Source organism: Eubalaena glacialis, chromosome 9 (genome assembly GCF_028564815.1).
Source record: "Eubalaena glacialis isolate mEubGla1 chromosome 9, mEubGla1.1.hap2.+ XY, whole genome shotgun sequence".
Lineage (NCBI taxonomy): Eukaryota > Metazoa > Chordata > Mammalia > Artiodactyla > Balaenidae > Eubalaena > Eubalaena glacialis.
The window spans coordinates 83,288,821-83,309,951 of record NC_083724.1 but is presented as its reverse complement, the minus strand read 5'-3'; the positions used below and the strand labels follow the sequence as shown (position 1 = coordinate 83,309,951).

Here is a 21,131-nt window from a genome sequence, read left to right as displayed (position 1 = left end):
TACACATCCAAAAAGCTCCACCAACTCCAAGTAGGATAAACTCAAAGAGATCCACAATTAGACATATAATCAAACACCTGAAGACAAACACAAAGAGACAATCTTGAAAGCAGCATCAAGTAAGAGATCCTTAGAAAGGCTAACACTTGATTTCTCATTAGAAACCATGGAGGCCAGAATGAACTGGGATGACATATTTCAAGTACTAAAAGAAAAAGACTATCAACCAAGAATTCTATATCCGGCAAAACTACCCTTCAAAAATGAAGAAGGGATTAAGATATTCCCAGATAAACAGAAAATCTGTCACCAAGAAACCTGCCCCACAAGAAATATTAAAAAGTCCTTCAAACTGAAATGAAAAAACACTAGATGGTAACTCCAACGCACATGAAGAAACTGATAGAGCTAAATCAATAGGTAAATATTAAATATAGATATGAATAGTTTTTGTTTGTAACTCTTTTTCTCCTCTATTATTTAAACAGGCAACTGCATAAAGTGATAATCGTAAATCTATGTTGATGGCCGTACAATGTACAAGGATGTAATGTGTATCACAATAACAACATGAAGGTTGGCACAGAGACACAAAGCTGTATAGGAGCAAAGTATATCATTGAAATACAGCTGGTATTAATATGAACCAGATTGCTGTAAACTAACATGTTAATTGTAAACCCCTGGGCAACCACTAAGAAAATGACTCAAGTCACATAGGAAAATAAATGACAGGGAAATTAAAATGGTACACTAGAAAATAAATATTTAGTACAAAAGATGGCAGTAATGGAAGAAGAGAGAAATGAAAGACATAAGACGTATAGAATACAAATAGAAAAATGGCAGATGCAAGTATTATCAGTAATTATATTAAGTGTTAGTGGACTAAACACTCCAGTTAAAAGATATTGACAGAATCGCCCAACTATATGCCGTTTATAGTATACCACAATTAGAGATCAATAACTGAAGGAAATATGAAAAATTCACAGATATGTGGAAATTAAACACACTTTTAAACAAACAGTGGATCAAAGAAGAAGTCACAAGGGAAATTAGAAAATACATTGGGATGAATGAAAACAAAAACACAACATATCAAAACTTATGGGATGCAATAAAAGCAGTGATCAGAGAGAAATTTATCGTTGTAAATGCCTATGTTAAAAAGACGTCTCAAATAAATAACCTAACCTTCCACCTTCATAACTAGAAAAAATAGAGCAAACTAAACCCAAAGCAGGCAGAATTGAGGAGAGAATAAATATTAGAGCAGAAATAAATTAGAGAATAGATAATTGATAGAGAAAATTAATAAAACCAGAAGTTGGTTCTTTGAAAAGATAAACAAAACTGACAATTTATTAGCTAGACTGACAAGAAAAAAAAAAGATACTCAAATTACTAAAATCAGAAATGAAAGATACTATTTCTGACCTTACAAATATAAAAAGGATTATAACGGAATAATATTAACTATTGTATGCCAACAGATTAGATAATGTAGATGAAATGGATAAATTTCTGGAAAGACACAAACTACCAAAACTGAATCAAGAAGAAATAGAATATCTGAATAGGCTTATAACAAATAAAGAGATTGAACTGGTAATCAAAAACTTTCCACAAAGAAAAGCCCAGGCTCCGATGGCCTCACTGGTTCATTCTACCAAACATCTAAAGAAGAGTTAAGGGACTCCTGTAAAAAATATACGAGGAAGGGACACTTCGCAAATCATTACCATGATACCAAAACAAATAAAGAAATCACAAGAAAACTACAGACCAATATCACTTATGAATATAGATGCAAAGATCCTCAATAAAATGTAAGCAAACAGACTCCAGCAACATATAAAAAGGGTAATACACTATGACCGAGTGGGATTTATTCCAGGAATGCAATGTTGATTCAATATATGAAAAGCAATCAATGTAATACACCATATTAATAAAATAAAGAACAAAAAATTATAATCATTTCAATAGATATGGAGAAAGTACAGGCATGCCTCATTTTATTATGCTTCACTTTATCGCACTTTACAGAGAGAGTTTTTGTTTTTTTGTTTTTTTTTAACAAGCTTAGGGTTTGTGGCAACCCTGTGTTGAGCAAGTCTATCGGCACCACTCTTCCAACAGCATTTGCTCACTTCATGTCTCTGTGGCACATTTTGGCAATTCTTACAATATTTCAAACTTTTTCATCATTATGATATTGGTTATGGTGATCTGTGATCAGTGATCTTTGATGTTACTATTGTATTAATAATTGCTTTGGGGTGTCACAGACCACAACCATATAAAACGGCGAACTTAGATAAATGTGTGCGTTCTGACTGCTCCACTGACCAGCTGTTTCCCATCTCTCTCCCTCTCCTTGGGCCTCCCTATTTCTTGAGACACAACAATATTGAAATTAGGCCAATTAACAACCCTATAATTGGCCTCTAATTATTCAAGTGAAAGGAAGAGTCACATGTCTCTCACTTTAAATCAAAAGCTAGAAATGATTAAGCTTAAGGAGGAAGGCATGTCTAGAGCTGAGAGAGGTCCCAAGCTAGGCCTCTTGCGTCAAATAGCCAAGTTGTGAATACAAAGGAAAAGTTCTTGAAGGACATTAAAAGGGCTACTCCAGTGAACACACAAATGATAAGAAAGCTTAACAGCCTTATTGCTGATGTGGAGAAAGTTTTGGCAGCCTGGATAGAAGATCTAACCAGCCACAACATTCTCTTAAGCCAAAACCTAATCCAGAGCAAGGCCCTAACTCACTTCAAGTCTATGAAGGCTGAGAGAGGTGAGGAAGCTGCAGAAGAAAATTTTGAACCTGCAGAGGTTGGTTGATGAGGTTTGAGGAAAAAAGCCGTCTCCATAACAGAATAGTGCAAGGTGAAGTAGCAAGTGCTGATGTAGAAGCTGCAGTAAGTTGTCCAGAAGATCCTAGCTGAGAAAATATATGAAAGTGCCTAAATAATAGCTTTCCAATGTAGACAAAACAGCCTTCTATTGGAAGAAGATGCCATCTAGGACGTTCATAGCTAGAAAGAAGAAGTCAGTCTGACTTTAAACCTTCAAAGGACAGGCTGACTCTCTTGTTAGGGGCTAATGCAGCTGGTGACTTTAAGTTGAAGCCAGTACTCATTAACCATTCCAAAAATCTTAGGGCCCTTAATAATTATGCTTAATCTACTCTGTTTGTGCTCTATCAATGAAACAACAAAGCCTGGATGACAGCACACTTGCTTACAACATGGTTTACTGAATATTTTCAGTCCACTGTTGAGATCTATTGCTCAGAAAAAAAGATTCCTTTCAAAATTTTACTGCTCAGGGGCTTCCCTGGTGGCACAGTGGTTAAGAATCTGCCTGCCAATGCAGGGGACACGGGTTCAAGCCCTGGTCTGGGAAGATCCCACATGCCGCGGAGCGACTAAGCCCATGAGCCACAACTACTGAGCCTGCGCGTCTGGAGCCTGTGCTCCGCAACGGGAGAGGCCGCAACGGTGAGAGGCCCACGCACCGCGATGAAGAGTGGACCCCGCTCGCCGCAACTGGAGAAAGCCCTCACACAGAAACGAAGACCCAACACAGCCAAAAATAAATATAAATAAATAAATTTTTTAAAAATTTTACTGCTCATTGACAATGCACCTGGTCATCCAAGAATTCTGATGGAGATTTACAGTGGGATCAATGTTGTTTTCATGCCTGCTAACAAAACATCCATTCTGCAGCCAGTGGATCAAGAAGTAATTTTGATTTTCAAGTCTTATTTAAGAAATACATTTCATAAGGCTATACCTGCCATAGATAGTGTGATTCCTCTGATGGATCTGGGCAAAGTAAATTGAAAACCCTCTGAAAAAGATTCACCATTATAGATGCCATCAGGGACATTCGTGATTTGTAGGAAGAGGTCAAAATATCAACATTAACAGGAGTTTGGAAGAAGCTGATTCCAGCCCTCATGGATGACTTTGAGGGGTTCAAGACTTCAGTGAAGGAAGTAACTGCAGATGTGGTGGAAACAGCAAGAGAACTAGAATTAGAAGTGGAGCCTGAAGACGTGCCTGAATTGCTTCAATCTCATGATAAAACTTTAATGGAGTCTGGGCAAGATGGCGGAAGAGTAAGACGCGGAGATCACCTTCCTTCCCACAGATACAGTAGAAATACATCTACACGTGGAACTGCTCCTACAGAACACCCACTGAACGCTGGCAGAAGACGTCAGACCTCCCAAAAGGCAAGAAAATCCCCACGTACTTGGGTAGGGCAAAAGAAAAAAGAAATAACAGAGACAAAAGAATAGGGACGGGACCTGCACCAGTGGGAGGGAGCTGTGAAGGAGGAAAGGTTTCCACACACTAGGAAGCCCCTTCGCGGGCAGAGACTGCGGGTGGCAGAGGGGGGAAGCTTCGGAGCCACAGAGGCAAGCGCAGCAACAGGGGTGCAGAGGGCAAAGCGGAGAGATTCCCGCACGGAGGATCGGCGCCGAGCAGCACTCACCAGCCCGAGAGGCTTGTCTGCTCACCCGCCGGGGCGGGCGGGGCTGGGAGCTGAGGCTAGGGCTTCAGTGCTAGCTGGGAGGGAGTCCGGGAAAAAGACTGCAGCTGCCGAAGAGGCAAGAGACTTTTTCTTGCCTCTTTGTTTCGCGGCGCGCAAGGAGAGGGGATTCAGAGCGCCGCTTAAATGAACTCCAGAGACGGGCACGAGCCGCGGCTATCAGCGCGGATCCCACAGCAACAGGGGCGCAGAGGGAAAAACGGAGAGATTCCTGCACAGAGGCTCAGCGCCGAGCAGCACTCACCAGCCCGAGAGGCTTGTCTGCTCACCCGCCGGGGCGGGCGGGGGCTGGGAGCTGAGGCTCGGGCTTCAGTCGGATCGCAGGGAGAGGACTGGGGTTGGCGGCGTGAACACAGCCTGAAGGGGCTAGCGCACCACAGCTAGCCGGGAGGGAGCCCGAGAAAAAGTCTGCAGCTGCCGAAGAGGCAAGAGACTTTTTCTTGCCTCTTTGTTTCGCGGCGCGCAAGGAGAGGGGATTCAGAGCACCACTTAAACGAACTCCAGAGACAGAGACGGGCGCGAGCCGCGGCTATCAGCGCGGACCCCAGAGACGGGCATGAGACGCTAAGGCTGCTGCTGCCGCCACCAAAAAGCCTGTGTGTGAGCACAGGTCACTCTCCACACCGCCCCTCCCGGGAGCCAGTGCAGCCCGCTACGGCCAGGCTCCCGTGATCCGGGGACAACTTCCCTGGGAGAGCGCACAGCGCGCCTCAGGCTGCTGCAACATCACGCCGGCTTCTGCCGCCGCAGGCTCGCCCCGCCTCCTCCGTACCGCTCCCTCCCCCCGGCCTGACTGAGCCAGAGCCCCCGAATCAGCTGCTCCTTTAACCCTGTTCTGTCTGGGCGGGGAACAGACGTCCTCAGGTGACCTACACGCAGAGGCGGGTCCAAATCCAAAGCTGAACCCCGGGAGCTGTACGAACAAAGAAGAGAAAGGGAAATCTCTCCCAGCAGCCTCAGAAGCAGCGGATTAAAGCTCCACAAACAACTTGATGTGCCTGCATCTGTTGAATACCTGAATAGACAACGAATCATCCCAAATTGAGGAGGTGGACTTTGGGAGCAGGATATATTAATTTTTCCCCTTTTCCTTTTTTTGTGAGTGTATTTGTGTATGCTTCTGGGTGAGATTTTGTATAGCTTTGCTCTCACCATTAGTCCTAGGGTTAGGTCCGTCCGTTTTTTTTTTTTTTTACTTAAAAAAGAATTCTTTTTTCCCTAATAAATGTTTTCTTAATAATTTTTTCCTTATTTTCTATTTTTAAAAAAAATTTTAAAAAAATTTTTTAATACGTTTTTTCATATTTTTTATTTTAAAAAATTAAAAAATTTTTTTTCTTAATAAATTTTTTTCTTAATTTTTTTCTTATTTTTTATTATAAAAAATTAATAAATCTATTTTTAAAAATTAAAAAAAATTTTTTTTCTTAATAAATTTATTCTTAATAATTTTTTTCTTATTTTTTATTATAATAGCTTTATTTTATTTTATTTTATCCTCTTTCTTTCTTTCTTTCTATTTTTTCTCCCTTTTATTCTGAGCCGTGTGGATGAAAGGCTCTTGGTGCTCCAGCCAGGCATCAGGGCTGTGCCTCTGAGGTGGGAGAGCCAACTTCAGGACACTGGTCCACAAGAGACCTCCCAGCTCCACGTAATACCAAATGGCAAAAATCTCTCAGAGATCTCCATCTCAACATCAAGACCCAGCTTCACTCAACGACCAGCAAGCTACAGTGCTGGACACCCTATGCCAAACAACTAGCAAGACAGGAACACAGCCCCATCCATTAACAGAGAGGCTGCCTAAAATCATAATAAGGCCACAGACACCCCAAAACACACCACCAGACGTGGACGTGCCCATCAGAAAGACAAGATCCAACCTCATCCACCAGAACACAGGCACTAGTCCCCTCCACCAGGAAGCCTACACAACCCATGGAACCAACCTTAGCCACTGGGGACGGATACCAAAAACAACGGGAACTACGAACCTGCAGCCTGTGAAAAGGAGACCCCAAATACAGTAAGATAAGCAAAATGAGAAGACAAAAAAACACACAGCAAGTGAAGGAGCAGGGTCAAAACACACCAGACCTAACAAATGAAGAGGAAATAGGCAGTCTACCTGAAAAAGAATTCAGAATAATGATAGTAAAGATGATCCAAAATCTTGGAAATAGAATAGACAAAATGCAAGAAACATTTAACAAGGACGTAGAAGAACTAAAGAGGAACCAAGCAACGATGAAAAACACAATAAATGAAATTAAAAATACTCTAGATGGGATCAATAGCAGAATAACTGAGGCAGAAGAATGGATAAGTGACCTGGAAGATAAAATAGTGGAAATAACTACTGCAGAGCAGAATAAAGAAAAAAGAATGAAAAGAACTGAGGACAGTCTCAGAGACCTCTGGGACAACATTAAACGCACCAACATTCGAATTATAGGGGTCCCAGAAGAAGAAGAGAAAAAGAAAGGGACTGAGAAAATATTTGAAGAGATTATAGTTGAAAACTTCCCTAATATGGGAAAGGAAATAGTTAATCAAGTCCTGGAAGCACAGAGAGTCCCATACAGGATAAATCCAAGGAGAAATACACCAAGACACATATTAATCAAACTATCAAAAATTAAATATAAAGAAAACATATTAAAAGCAGCAAGGGAAAAACAACAAATAACACACAAGGGCATCCCCATAAGGTTAACAGCTGATCTTTCAGCAGAAACTCTGCAAGCCAGAAGGGAGTGGCAGGATATACTTAAAGTGATGAAGGAGAAAAACCTACAACCGAGGTTACTCTACCCAGCAAGGATCTCATTCAGATTTGATGGAGAAATTAAAACCTTTACAGACAAGCAAAAGCTGAGAGAGTTCCGCACCACCAAACCAGCTTTACAACAAATGCTAAAGGAACTTCTCTAGGCAAGAAACACAAGAGAAGGAAAACACCTACAATAACAAACCCAAAACATTTCAGAAAATGGGAATAGGAACATACATATCGATAATTACCTTAAATGTAAATGGATTAAATACTCCCACCAAAAGAAACAGACTGGCTGAATGGATACAAAAACAAGACCCATATATATGCTGTCTACAAGAGACCCACTTCAGACCTAGAGACACATACAGACTGAAAGTGAGGGGATGGAAAAAGATATTCCATGCAAATGGAAATCAAAAGAAAGCTGGAGTAGCAATTCTCATATCAGACAAAATAGACTTTAAAATAAAGACTATTACAAGAGACAAAGAAGGACACTATATAATGATCAAGGGATCAATCCAAGAGGAAGGTATAACAATTGTAAATATTTATGCACCCAACATAGGAGCACCTCAATACATAAGGCAAATACTAACAGCCATAAAAGGGGAAATCGACAGTAACACAATCATAATAGGGGACTTTAACACCCCACTTTCACCAATGGACAGATCATCCAAAATGAAAATAAATAAGCAAACACAAGCTTTAAATGATACATTAAACAAGATGGACTTAATTGATATTTATAGGACATTCCACCCAAAAACAACAGAATACACATTTTTCTCAAGTGCTCATGGAACATTCTCCAGGATAGATCATATCTTGGGTCACAAATCAAGCCTTGGTAAATTTAAAAAAATTGAAATCGTATCAAGTATCTTTTCCGACCACAACGCTATGAGACTAGATATCAATTACAGGAAAAGATCTGTAAAAAATACAAACACATGGAGGCTACACAATACACTACTTAATAACGAAGTGATCACTGAAGAAATCAAAGGGGAAATCAAAAAATACCTAGAAACAAATGACAATGGAGACACGACGATCCAAAACCTATGGGATGCAGCAAAAGCAGTTCTAAGAGGGAAGTTTATAGCAATACAAGCCTACATCAAGAAACAGGAAACATCTCGAATAAAGAACCTAACCTTGCACCTAAAGCAATTAGAGAAAGAAGAACAAAAAAACCCCAAAGTTAGCAGAAGGAAAGAAATCATAAAGATCAGATCAGAAATAAATGAAAAAGAAATGAAGGAAACAATAGCAAAAATCAATGAAAAAAAAAGCTGGTTCTTTGAGAAGATAAACAAAATTGATAAACCATTAGCCAGACTCATCAAGAGAAAAAGGGAGAAGACTCAAATCAATAGAATTAGAAATGAAAAAGGAGAAGTAACCACTGACACTGCAGAAATACAAACGATCATGAGAGATTACTACAAGCAACTCTATGCCAATAAAATGGACAACCTGGAAGAAATGGACAGATACTTAGAAATGCACAACCTGCCAAGACTGAACCAGGAAGAAATAGAAAATATGAACAGACCAATCACAAGCACTGAAATTGAAACTGTGATTAAAAATCTTCCAACACACAAAAGCCCAGGACCAGATGGCTTCACAGGCGAATTCTATCAAACATTTAGAGAAGAGCTAACACCTATCCTTCTCAAACTCTTCCAAAATATTGCAGAGGGAGGAACACTCCCCAACTCATTCTACGAGGCCACCATCACCCTGATACCAAAACCAGACAAAGATGTCACAAAGAAAGAAAACTACAGGCCAATATCACTGATGAACATAGATGCAAAAATCCTCAACAAAATACTAGCAAACAGAATCCAACAGCACATTAAAAGGATTATACACCATGATCAAGTGGGGTTTATTCCAGGAATGCAAGGATTCTTCAATATATGCAAATCAATCAACGTGATACATCATATTAACAAATTGAAGGAGAAAAACCATATGATCATCTCAATAGATGCAGAGAAAGCTTTCGACAAAATTCAACACCCATTTATGATAAAAGCCCTGCAGAAAGTAGGCATAGAGGGAACTTTCCTCAACATAATAAAGGCCATATATGACAAACCCACAGCCAACATTGTCCTCAATGGTGAAAAACTGAAACCATTTCCACTAAGATCAGGAACAAGACAAGGTTGCTCACTCTCACCACTATTATTCAACATAGTTTTGGAAGTGTTAGCCACAGCAATCAGAGAAGAAAAAGAAATAAAAGGAATCCAAATCGGAAAAGAAGAAGTAAAGCTGTCACTGTTTGCAGATGACATGATACTATACATAGAGAATCCTAAAGATGCTACCAGAAAACTACTAGAGCTAATCAAGGAATTTGGTAAAGTAGCAGGATACAAAATTAATGCACAGAAATCTCTTGCATTCCTATATACTAATGATGAAAAATCTGAAAGTGAAATTAAGAAAACACTCCCATTTACCATTGCAACCAAAAGAATAAAATATCTAGGAATAAACCTACCTAAGGAGACAAAAGACCTGTATGCAGAAAATTATAGGACACTGATGAAAGAAATTAAAGATGATACAAATAGATGGAGAGATATACCATGTTCTTGGATTGGAAGAATCAACATTGTGAAAATGACTCTGCTACCCAAAGCAATCTACAGATTCAATGCAATCCCTATCAAACTACCACTGGCATTTTTCACAGAACTAGAACAAAAAATTTCACAATTTGTATGGAAACACAAAAGACCCCGAATAGCCAAAGCAATCTTGAGAACGAAAAATGGAGCTGGAGAAATCAGGCTCCCTGACTTCAGACTATATTACAAAGCTACAGTAATCAAGACAGTTTGGTACTGGCACAAAAACAGAAATATAGATCAATGGAACAGGATAGAAAGCCCAGAGATAAGCCCACGCACATATGGTCACCTTATCTTTGATAAAGGAGGCAAGCATATACAGTGGAGAAAAGACAGCCTCTTCAATAAGTGGTGCTGGGAAAATTGGACAGGTACATGTAAAAGTATGAAATTAGAACACTCCCTGACACCATACACAAAAATAAACTCAAAATGGATTAAAGACCTAAGTGTAAGGCCAGACACTATCAAACTCTTAGAGGAAAACATAGGCAGAACACTCTATGACATAAATCACAGCAAGATCCTTTTTGACCCACCTCCTAGAGAAATGGAAATAAAAACAAAAATAAACAAAGGGGACCTAATGAAACTGAAAAGCTTTTGCACAGCAAAGGAAACCATAAACAAGACCAAAAGACAACCCTCAGAATGGGAGAAAATATTTGCAAATGAAGCAACTGACAAAGGATTAATCTCCAAGATTTACAAGCAGCTCATGCAGCTCAATAACAAAAAAACGAACAACCCAATCCAAAAATGGGCAGAAGACCTAAATAGACATTTCTCCAAAGAAGATATACAGAATGCCAACAGACACATGAAAGAATGCTCAACATCATTAATCATTAGAGAAATGCAAGTCAAAACTACAGTGAGGTATCATCTCACACCAGTCAGAATGGCCATCATCAAAAAATCTAGAAACAATAAATGCTGGAGAGGGTGTGGAGAAAAGGGAACACTCTTGCACTGTTGGTGGGAATGTAAATTGATACAGCCACTATGGAGAACAGTATGGAGGTTCCTTAAAAAACTACAAATAGAACTACCATACGACCCAGCAATCCCACTACTGGGCATATACCCTGAGAAAACCATAATTCAGAAAGAGTCATGTACCAAAATATTCATTGCAGCTCTCTTTACAATAGCCAGGACATGGAAGCAACCTAGGTGTCCATCATCGGATGAATGGATAAAGAAGATGTGGCACATATATACAATGGAATATTACTCAGCCATAAAAAGAAATGAAATGGAGGTATTTGTAATGAGGTGGATGGAGTTAGAGTCTGTCATACAGAGTGAAGTAAGTCAGAAAGAGAAAAAGAAATACAGTATGCTAACACATATATATGGAATCTAAGGGATTAAAAAAAAGGCCATGAAGAACCTAGTGGCAAGACGGGAATAAAGACACAGACCTACTAGAGAATGGACTTGAGGATATGGGGAGGGGGAGGGGTGAGATGTGACAGGGTGAGAGAGTGTCATGGACATATATACACTACCAAATGTAAAATAGATAGCTAGTGGGAAGCAGCCGCATAGCACAGGGAGATCAGCTCGGTGCTTTGTGACCACCTAGAGGGGTGGGATAGGGAGGGTGGGAGGGAGGGAGATGCAAGAGGGAAGAGATATGGGAACATATGTATATGTATAACTGATTCACTTTGTTATAAAGCAGAAACTAACACACCATTGTAAAGCAATTATACTTCAATAAAGATGTTTTTAAAAAATTAAAAAAAAAAAAACTTTAATGGATGAGGAGGTGCTTCTAATGAACGAGCAAAGAAAGTGGTTTCTTGAGATGGAATTCACTCCTGGTGAAGATGCTATGAGGACTGTTGAAATGACAACAAAGTATTTAGAATATTACATAAACTTAGTTGATAAAGTAACAGGAGAGTTTAAGATTCACTCCAGTTTTGAAAGAAGTGGGTAAAATGTTATCAAACAGCATTACATGCTACAGAGAGATTGTTTGTGAAGAGTCAATCGATGTGCAAACTTCACTGTTGTCTTATTTTAAGAAATTGCCACAGACACCCCAACCTTCTGCAACCACCATCCTGATCAGTCAGCAGCCATCAACATTGGGGCAAGACCCTCCACCAGCAAAAAGATTACAACTAGCTAAAGGCTCAGATGATGGTTAGCATTTTTAGCAATAAAGTATTTTTTAATTAAGGTAGGTACATTTTTTAGACATAATGCTATCACACTTAATAGACTACACTATAGTGTAAACATAACTTTTATATACTCTGGGAAACCCCAAAATTCATGACTCACTTTATTGCAATATTCGCTTTATTGTGGTTGTCTGGAACGGAACCTGCAATATCTCTGAGGTCTGCCTGTATTTGACAAAATCCAACATCTTTTCATGATAGAAACACCCAACAAACTAGGAAAATATAGAAACTTCTTCAGCTTTGTCAAGAGCATCTTGTCAAGAAAAACCTACGGTTATCATCATGCTTAATGGGCAAAAACTGAAAACCTTCCCCCAAAGATCAGGAAAATGTCTTCTCTTACCATTCCTTTTCAACATTGCATTGGAGGTTTTACCCTGGGCAATTAAACATGGAAATAAAATAATAAGCATACAAATCGGAAAGTAAGAATTAAAACTATCTCTATTCTCAGATGACATGATCTTGTAAAATCTACAGATTACACAAATGATTAGAGCTAACAAATGAGTTCAACAAGGTTGCAGGATACAAAATCAATATACAAAAATCAATTGTATTTCTATAATCTAGCAATGAACAATCAAAAAATGAAATTAAGGAAACAATTCTATTTACAATAGCATCACAAACAATAAGATACTCAGTGATTAATTTAACAAAATAAGTGCAAGACTTGTACACCGTAACAAAATATCATTGAAAGAAATTAAAGAAGACCTAAATATATGGAAATACGTCCCATATTGATGGATTAGAAGATTCAGTAATATTAAGATGGCAATACTCACCCAATTGATTTCCAGATTGGAGGCAATCCTTATCGAAATCCCAGCTGTCTGTTTTGCAGAAATTGGCAAGTTGGTCCTAAAATTTCATATGAAAATGCAAGGCACCCAGAATAGCTAAAACAATCTCAAAAAAGAAGAACAAAGTTGGAGAACTCACACTTCTGGATTTCAAAAATTAATACATAGCTACAGTACTCAAGGCAGTATGGAACTGGCATAAGGATAGATAGGTTGATCCGTGAAATATAATTGAGACTCCAGAGATAAACCCATACGTTTATGGACAATTGATTTTTGACAAGGGTACCAAGACAATTAAAAGGGGAAAGAACAGCCTTTACACCAAAAGGACAACTGGATAGCCACACAGAAAATAATGAAGTTGTACCTATTCCTCACACCAAATTAAAAAATTAACTCAAAATGGATCAAAGGTCTAAATGTAAGAGCTCTTAAAAGAAAACACAGGAATAAAATTCAGTAATATTAAATTAGGCAATGGTTTTTAAATATGACAATGAAAGCACTATCAACAAAATAAAAAACGGAGTTCATCAAAATTAAACACTTTTGTGCTTCAAAGGACCCCATAAAGAAAGTGAAAAAGACAACCCAGAGAATGGGAGAAAATATTTTAAAATCATACATCTGTTAAGAGTCTAGTATCTAAAATAAAGAAATGTTACAATTCAGTAAAAACAAAAATAACCCAGTTTTAAAATGAGTAACAGATATGAATAGATATTTCTCCAAAGAAGACATACAAATGTCCGCTAAGCACATGAAAGGATGCTTCCCATCATTAGTCTTTAGGGAAATGCAAATCAAAAGCTCAATGAAATACCACTTCATACATGCTAGGATGGCTAAAAAAGAAAAGATGGTGAGGATATGGAGAAATTGAAACTCTCATGCATTGCTGAAGTACAGCTGCTCTGAAAAATAGTTTGGCAGTTCCTTAAAAAGTTAAACACAGAATTACCATATAACCCGGCAATTCCACTCCTAGGTATATACCCAAGAAAATTGAAAACATATGTTCACATGAAAATATTTGAACTTGAATGTTTGTGACATTATCCAAAATAGCACAAAAAGTGGAAACTACCCAAATGTTCATCAACTAATGAATGGATAAATAAAATGTGGTATAGCCATAGAATTTAATATCATTCAGCCGTGGAAAAAATGAGGTACTGATGAGACAGGCTGGGACCTGGGGCCCTTTGCTGCAAGTGTTTGCACCTGGACAAACATCTCCTTGAGCAACAGAATACAAAGAAACTATAAGAGACTAAAAATAAATGCTTGCACGCACAGTTGGGGTGAATTATGAACAAGATACAAAAAAACCAAAAACCCAACTTCCATTTCTGAGGTGTCAGGAGCAGAAGCAGGGCACTGCGCATGCCCCCTGCACACACCACCACCAAAGGGGTGGGCAAACTACCCCTCTGGCCTGACCCCTGGACCCGCCCTTACCCTCACCCCACAAAAGGGACCAACTCACCTCCACTCAGGGAGTGAGCAAGGGAGCCTGTTACTTGTTTTTGTTCTCTCCTGCTGCAGCACGAGTCCCAGTAAGGCCTTGCCTGAATTTAAAGAGTCCAAGAACCCGGGTCAGTTACACTGATGCATGTTACAACATGAATGAATCCTGAGCACATTCTGCCAGGTGAAAGAAAAACCAGACACAAAAGGCCACAATGTTGTATGACTCCATTTTTATGAAATGCCCCAAATTGGCAAATTCACAGAGACAGAAAGTAGGTTAGTCATTTCCAGGGACGTGGGGGATGGGAGAATGGGTGGGGAGTGACTCCTAATTGGTACAGAGCTTGACTGGGGATAATGAGAATGTTCTGGAATTATATAATGCTAATGGTTGCACAACTCTGAATAGATTAAAACCACTGAATTGTATATTGTAAATGGGTGAATTTAGTGGTAAATGAATTATATCCCAATATTTTAAAAAGTAAGACAGGGACTTCCCTGGTGGTGCAGTGGTTAAGAATCCGCCTGCCAATGCAGGAGACACGGGTTCGAGCCCTGGTCCGGGAAGATCCCACATGCCACGGAGCAACTAAGCCCATGCGCCACAGTTACTGAGCCAGCGCTCTAGAGCCCATGGGCCACAACTACTGAGCATGTGCACCCAGAACCCATGCTCTGCAACAAGAAAAGCCACCGCAATGAGAGGCCCGCGCACTGCAATGAAGAGTAGCCCCCGCTCGCCGCAACTAGAGAAAGCCCACGTGCAGCAACGAAGACCCAACGCAGCCAAAAATAAATAAATACATTAAAAAAAAAAAAAGTAAGTCAGACCACACCATTCTTCTCAAAATGCTCCAACAAGTTCCTATCTCAGAGAAAAAGTCAAAGGAATACAAGACTCTGTAGAGCCACTGCTCTGACCACTGCTTCTCTGAACTCATCTCCCATCACTCTCCCACCTGACAGTCCCCTCCAGTCACACTGCCTCCTTTCTGTTCTTTAAACACGTGATCATGCTCCCACCTCAGGGCCTTTGCATTTGCTTTCCCCTCAGCTCTGGATTCAATCCTCCACATACCTGCACAATTAACTTCTGCACCTCTGAGGTCTTTGCTTGAATGTCCCCCTTTCAGTGAGGTCTACCCTAACTACATGTTCCAGTACTTCTTTTCCCCATCCCCACCTGTTTCTTCTCTTTTGCATTTATCCCTGTCTAAAATACAACACGCTTCTCTTATTTCTTTCTTACTTCGTATTTATTGTTTCCTCCCACTAGAATTTAAGGTCCGTGACAGCCAGAATTTTTGTCTGCTTGTTCACTACTATATGTTTCACACTCTACTGGGCAGACAGTAGGTGCTTACTAAATATCTGTTGGTGACTACAGAATAAATGAATGCCTACAGGGATAAACGGATCTGGAGGACCTGTTCTGAGAATGAAAGCATTTCCAGGTTCAAACAACAGACATACAAACGACTTTGGGGATAAACTTTTTTGAAGGTTGGATACTGCCTTTTATCAAACACTTATTCAAGCCTAAGAGCTGTCAGATGTTTTCTGACACCTGCTAGTTAATCATCGTGACCACACATGAAAGTGGCAGGCCCCAGGCCCTTTTCTTTCAGCAGCCAAGTGTGTGAGCTTTGCTCAGCTTCTCATCTTTGATGCTCACATTTTGCTTGTACTTCTTCCTCGATTTCACACAGTGACATGAACTGCTGGGGAACTCTCTCTGTCTCTCTGTCTCAGGACATTTGTGCTTTGAGTCTGTCTAACTCTGGACCAGCTCTGCACACTAAAGACACTCTGGATGTGCCTATTGATAGGAGAAGGAGTCCTCCAGCAGGAACTCCACGCCACCTGACCTCGCAGCCTCCTGAGCTCCAGCCTCCTGAGCTCCAGAAAGCATCTTTGTGGTGCTTCCACATGCGCCCGGCAGGAGCACACATGATTAAATGTACAAACATTTAAGAGCAGGCTCAGTGCACAGACGTTTGTATTATTGTTTTTAACTTTTGATTCATTCACTCTAGGGATTCAGCCTTTCCTTGATGGAGACCTAAAACATGAGAGAGAGAAATTTTTTTGGCTTCTAAAAAATCATAGTGCTTTCAGGAATTTGAGTCTTAGCATGAAGAAATCCCATCTGCTGCTGCCATCTCCACTTTCTATTTTGCGGATAAAATAGCTCTTGCTTTGTGTCTGTGTGTAGAGAGTGGCAAAAAGATAGGAAACTCAAAAAATGTCAAAGGACCATTTCTGTCATATTCAAAATCTCTTTCTCCTCTGGTATCCTGAGATGTCCTCTTGAGTCGCAAAAATGTTTTCTCTGCAGCAGCTGACCCTACCTGTGCTAATGATTTCAAGTAGCACCTGTAATCCAAATTAGTATAATCCAGAATCTAGCCCCAACACACCTGTTTTTGGTCCGCCTAAATATCCCACAGGTCCTTCAGGTTCTTTCTATCCAAGACTAACTTATTATCTTTCCACCAAAACATTTTTTTAAAATTTTAATTAAAATTAAATTTATTTATTTATTACATTAAAATTTATAAAATTAATAAGAAATAAGAACCCCTGGTTCTCCTTCTGTTGTCAAGCCTGACTAATAGCATTACGTTCTCCCCCTCAAGGAAACCAGGAAATTCAAAATCAAGCTTGGCTCTCTGCTCTGGCTCCATGCAAATTCTGTCAGTCACTAAATGACTGCTTTGACCTTATTTTAATGAACTTCCTAAATTTTCCTGACCATATATCTTTTGAACAAGGATTACCCTCCTGCTCACACTCAAAAGCCAACAGTGGGGGCTTTCTTCTGCTCACTGCTTGGAAGCTGACTGCCCTCTACTCCCACCGTGCAACACTGATTACTCGCATGACCGAGAAAATGAAACCAGTTGTTCTCTCCAGCCCCTGCTGGCTGCTCTGGTGTTGGGCCTGGGTTCTGCCTTGTGCTAAGGAAGATCTGGCTCTATTACCGAACCAAACTTGGGTCCACTCGCCCAACACACAACTACACCCAAATCTACCGACACTGGGCTGTGGTGAAGGAAAGTACAGTGGTTACTGCAAGGGACCCAAGATGGGGCCAAGCAAGAACAGGCAGCTCATGCTCAAAAGACCCAAACTCCCTGATGGCTTTCAAGGAAGGGTTTTTAAAAACTATATGAGGGGGAGGGTCACAGTGTCTATCATCAGCTCCTGCACAGTTCTGATTGGTTGATGGGGAGGTAACAGGGTGCTATTTCCGGAATCTCAACCATCAACCTTCTGGCTCCAATCAGTCTGGGGTCTAAGCGCTGTGAGGTCAGCACGCAGTTATCTTCTTCCACCTGGTGGGGGTTTTAAGTATCTGCAAAACAACTCAAGGATAGGGGTCAGGACATTAACTATAGCCCTTGAGGAGGAACTAAAGGTCCTTGACTTTGTTTTATGCCTAAACTATTATTATTTTGTCCTGCTGGACTGTTTCCTTTGTTTTTGCATTATCTCATTTCTCTGATTAAATTTGCTCTATGGAACTCAGGAAAGACCTAAGAGGCTAAAGCTTTCTACAAACAAGATGCTGGGACACAGGGCGTCTGTGCTCAGGAAGGCCCCGCAGGGTCCTGCTCAGTTTCAGCCCTATCACTTCCAGCCTATGTGAGCTTGGATGTGATATTATATGCCATGCAAGCAATAACACAGAAATCAGACCTATAAACATAGGTTACTGTAAGAAAGCATGGTAAATGCATAAGGTAGTAGAGATCCATAGGTTATCCCATTCTACTGGACTGAGCCTCCCTAGATTTCTAAGGAAGGCTGTGCAAATTTTGCAGCTTCCATTTTTACTTTCAGGGAGGACTATACTATGGGAATCCCCACTACTGCAGAAGCTGAGTCCCTCTCCCATTTCACCACCATGCTGCCTCCTGAAAGTGGGCAAATGAGGCCCATGGTTCCCAGGGGTCCAGGCCTAACTCTAAAGCCCGGCTGGGGCTGTCTAAATCAATCCTGAGGTCCCATCCAATTGTCCAATAAAGGATAAGGCCCAGAGGGCTGAGAAATCTGTTGCCTTGTGCACATGCATTATTCTCAATGAGAACATTATTTCTTTACAAACACAGATTCATTGTTCTGAATCCTAAGTGTGAACCAGGAATTGGAGCTAAGAGAATCTTACATTTAGATCCCTAGGCTCAGCTACTGTCCCACTCCTCCTAAGGAGACATATCTCTCTGCACCCAAGACCCGCTTTCTAAAAGAGCTTATATTAAGGAGACTGAAGCCGGAATTAACTGGACTATATACCGTGGGCCACTGCTTTGCCAAATGAACACGAGCGAAGGACGAGGCTGCCCCCAAGTGGGAAACCCGCAAAAAACAGCGACGCTTCCAATCAGCTTGCAGTTCAGTTCAAGAAATTGAACGAGCTCTGCATTTCCAGCTCGCAGGAATTCCCCTCCTAGAAAGCTGCTAGGGAGGAAATTAGGGTGCAGATTCTTTTACTATTACCGGGGGCTGGGGGGCTGAGAAAACAGAATAGGCGAACCCATTGTCTCCCAACCTCCCGACCCTATAAAGCACCTGGTTAAATGCAGACTCCGGATCCTCACCGCGGAGATTTTGATTTGCTAAGCCAGCAGCACTGGGAACCTGGGGTCTAGGTTTCTAACCACGTGATACTGATCATCCGGCAGATTTGGAGATTCTGGGATGGGAAGCAACTTTCTGTTTTCCTTCCCGGGTCTCGAGCAGGGGCCGAGCTCTTGTGGGCCATGGGAACCCAAAAGTTGCTGTCTTCCTTGAGCTTTCTCGCAGCCCCCAGCCGCCACTCTGGCGTCTCCCCAGCAGCCACTGCGGAACCCCGCCCACCAGCCCCGGGTCGACCCCGGGTCCGCCCAACCACCGTGGTTTCCATGGCGACCCGGGCTGCGCCGCGTGCAGCTTCCCTAGCGCAGTGTAAGGTTGCGTCTCTGCCCCAGCGTCCACCGCCCGACCGAGAAGGGGCTTCTGGTCCAGGACAGTCAAGCTAAGAAGTAACTTTTATTATTATTATTGATTTGAGTATTTCTTGTGCCCATTTCTTATTTAAAATAAGCTGTAAGAGTTTTGTTTTTGCTGGGGGGTGGGGGCGTAGGGGGAGAGGAATTCGTGTGACGTGTCTTTCTAGTACTTTTATGTAACATCTCACCTGAGTATTCAAATGCTTGGGATAGCATTTGGCTGAAAGAATTCATCATTTCTACTTGCCTTAGCGGTTTACCTTTCTTTGCACAGTCCTTCCGCGGTGCACGCACGAGGACGCTCAGGTGTGTGGCTTATGCATGTGGGTAGTAACCGCCCACACCGAGGTGATTCCCAGACCGTGGGCTTCCTGTTCCTTACTTTACTATCCCGTCCTGCCCTTCCTTCCAAGGGCTGCTGCCTCTGCTGAACCAGATGGAGGACGTCAGGTTCTCAGGGGGCCCAGGTGGGAACGCAAAGACTGTGCTCTCAGAAGGTCTGGGCTGAGCTTGGCACTCAAAGTACTTGTTATTCTAATCAAGGGGCCCCAGCTCATTCTAATCAACTTCCTTTAGGAGAGGGCCACAGCTTCTGGAAGGGCTGGGTTTTCTGGTTGTCAACCCTTGGGCCTGGGCATACTCTCAAAAGGTGCCGTAAGTAGCATGGTCCTACCCCAGGGGGCCAGTCAGCGTTTCTTTTTTGTCATCCAGGAGGACTAATGAGTTTGGGTGCTTCCTTGGGGCAGTTTGGCTGTTCAGGATGGCCAGAGGCTAAGTGGAAACCTAGGCACCTCAGGAATCCTGCTGATGTGTGGAGTAAATGCTGGGGAGAAATGGGGAGCTCTAGGGAGAGGTGTTGCTTTTACTTTTCTTAGTAACCCAACGAGGAACTATTATTATCTCAACGTTACAGAAGAAGAAAGGGGAGAACAGAAAACTTCAGAAACTTGCCCAGTGGTGGGGTCTGGCTTCCAAGCTCAATACCTGAACTTAGCTTCATTTTCTTTTTTATTTTATTTATTTATTTATTTTTGGCTGCGTTGGGTCTTCGTTGTTGCGCACGGGCTTCCTCTGGTTGCGGTGTGCGGGGGCTACTCTTCGTTGCGGTGTGCGGGCTTCTCACTGTGGTGGCTTCTCTTGTTGAGGAGCATGGGCTCTATGCACACGGGCTTCAGTAGTTGTGGCGCATGGGTTCAGTAGTTGTGGCTCGTGTGCTCTAGAGCGCAGGCTCAGTAGTTGTGGCGCACGGGCTTAGTTGCTCCGTGGCATGTGGGATCTTCCCGGACCAGGGCACGAACCTGTGTCCCCTGCGTTGGCAGGCGGATTCTTAACCACTGCACCACCAGAGAAGCCCCCATTTTCTTTTGACATAATGGAGCTTTTATTCAAGCCTCACCCCTCATTAATTTTTAAAAAATTTTTATTGGAGTATAGTTGCTTTAAAACTCCTTATTAATTCAAGCAAATTCACTCATTTAACAGCTGTTTCATCTCCCCCTTCCCCGACCCCCTCCAACTGTAGTTCCATGGGGACAGAGACAACCACATCAATTTCATTGTGTTCAGGAATGTTTGCTCCCAGGAAAGTTTGATGAATGAATAAAGAGCAAAGAGAATAAGTGCTTCAGAGT

At 41.4% G+C, this 21,131-nt stretch overlaps 1 long non-coding RNA gene across 1 annotated transcript in view; it reads right to left on the bottom strand.

Annotated features, from left to right (window-relative positions):
- The window catches only part of LOC133097977 (uncharacterized), a 38,996-nt gene extending 25,923 nt beyond the window's left edge, over nt 1–13,073 (bottom strand). The window contains exon 1 of the long non-coding RNA XR_009702093.1: nt 13,010–13,073. This is a non-coding gene — a long non-coding RNA (uncharacterized LOC133097977). The remainder of the gene's footprint in view (nt 1–13,009) is intronic.
- Nucleotides 13,074–21,131: the final 8,058 nt, after the last annotated feature.